Genomic DNA, 2,338 nt, shown 5'->3' with positions numbered 1-2,338 from the left:
AATACCTACAACTTAATGCAGGGAGGTTACAGAAGGTAGGTACATGTCGAACGTAGTGAGATTCCAGTCGAAACTGATGTGAGACTGTAATTGAATTTGATCTGACTACAAATATTGTTTATAACATATACTGCCCTTAATAGGTCAAAGCTCAACTTTTACATTTATTTATTTCCATGAAATATTATGTACGGAAAGCTTTTTTACTAAAATGATTATTTGGTAAATTTGCTTGAAATAATGACATTAAATTCAGTAAAATAATATGAAAATTCAAGCTTTTTACTAAAATGACTTGATTTGTTCAATAAAGTGACATGATATATTATATTTGCCTAAATAATGACAACGAGTTAGATAAGCTACTTATATATATATATGATAGAGTATAGTGAATATTAGTAATTAATGGTATTCTACAGAGTGGATTTCTAACAATTTGTTTTTGTATTGGATGTTAGATGACTGGAATAGGAGCATGTTTTGCATGTTTATTTTTGGTCCGATTTACTTGAAACTGGTTAAAAAATTCAATCTCTGTTCGATGGGATGAGTGGAATAGAGGAGTTACAATGTTTAAATGGTACATATACTATTTGTGGTCAGATTTACTTGAAACTGGGTTTTAATGGTCTGTCATTTAATTTCTGAAAGACCTATCACGACATTTTAAAAAATTCAATCTCCAAAGGGTGAGAGGAAAAGGCGTTGCAATTTTTGTTTGGGACATATTTTATTTGTGGTGAATTTACTTGAAACTTCGTACATATGCTATTTGATATTATTAATTAAATGAAAAGAGGTTTCGAAGTTTCCATGGGGTATATTTTATTTGTACTCGGATTTACTCGAAGGTTGCTCATTGTTGAAAATACGTGTTTGGCAATTTTTAAAAATCAACCCTTAAGGATGAAATGTTGTTGCTAGGTTTGTATTTGAAATCTAAGATGGCGACATTACATAAAATTAAAACGTTGTAAGGGTGAATTGGGAGTTAAAAGGTTTTATGGAAAAACAAGATTAATTTCTGCGAGCGAACCCACCGGGAAAAGCCAGTATTATATAAATTTCTTGGTGTGAAATGGTTAGTAAAACAATCATAATGCCAATTTCATTTATGAGTAACTTTATTAGAAGATGTAATGCAAGTAGAAGTATCAAACATTAAAAAACATATTGAAAAAAAGGAATGTGTCTTTGGAAGAACTTTTTCTTCTCTAAATCATCTCAAAAATGCAGTTTTTGAAATCACTTCCGTAATTAATTATTATTAAATATCCATATTATTAAACGCAATGATATTCTATAATGTAATACGTAATCGATAATAATTTTTGTAGATTGTATGTGTTATCTGCCATACCTTACATTACTGCTTTCACATTATGCGTATCTATATGCAGATGCATTTCACAGTACCGTTTTAAATTACTTTTAGAAGATACCATAAACGCATTTGAATGGTAATTTTATGCTTTTTTAATTCTTTTAAAATGCAAGTAACGCTTGTTACCGAAGAATATGAATCTCCTACGTAGTTATGTAACGGTTTAAGAGGTTTTAAGATTTTAGTTGCTTAAATAGATTAAATGTTGCTCAATTCCATATATAAACAGATAAAAATACACAATTCGATGAAGATGATACTTATTCTTATATAACCGAAAATGTTTAAAGGTACACGTGAATACAGATAAATGATAAGTACTTAAAGGACATTTAACTTTCTATAAAGTTCGTAACAATTAATAAATATGCAGGCTAGTAGATTACAGAACTACGTTTCAAATTGTTTCGTAAACAAAGAATGATAATAATCTTGGATTGAATACTTTTCAACGATGTTCCGCGGTTCATCATCGTTATACACAGGTACCTACTGCATCGACTGGAGAAACTGCAGGTAACAGAAACGTACGTAATTAATCATGTGCGTTACCTGCTAGAGAAAGGCAAACAATTAGCTAAAAGTTACATGGAAAGAAGTACGACTACATATGATTGATTGTACAATTCTTATGTTGGAAACAGATGAACTAATTTTGCTTGATTTGAGAATCTGTGTGAATTTGAAGAGAAACTAAACGAAGAAGGCAGTTAGCTGGCTTCTACCGGACAATTACTACTCATTTAAACTCTATTCACTTTAAAGATAAAAAAAAAAACAAACCAAAACAAACATGATCGTTTAGACAACGCAGTCTTTATTGCAAAGTCGTCGATGCTCACACCTCGAGAAATTTTTCAGAGGATATATACGAGGGCGGTTCAATAAGTACCCGTATTTGAAGACAGAGGATGATTCTGAGGGAAATTGGTGTTGTCATCGTGTGCTGCC

Source organism: Agrilus planipennis, unplaced genomic scaffold, assembly GCF_000699045.2.
Source record: "Agrilus planipennis isolate EAB-ADULT unplaced genomic scaffold, Apla_2.0 scaffold306, whole genome shotgun sequence".
NCBI classification, from domain to species: Eukaryota; Metazoa; Arthropoda; class Insecta; order Coleoptera; family Buprestidae; genus Agrilus; species Agrilus planipennis.
The sequence above is the reverse complement of the archived record's forward strand: the minus strand, read 5'-3'. Positions refer to the sequence as shown.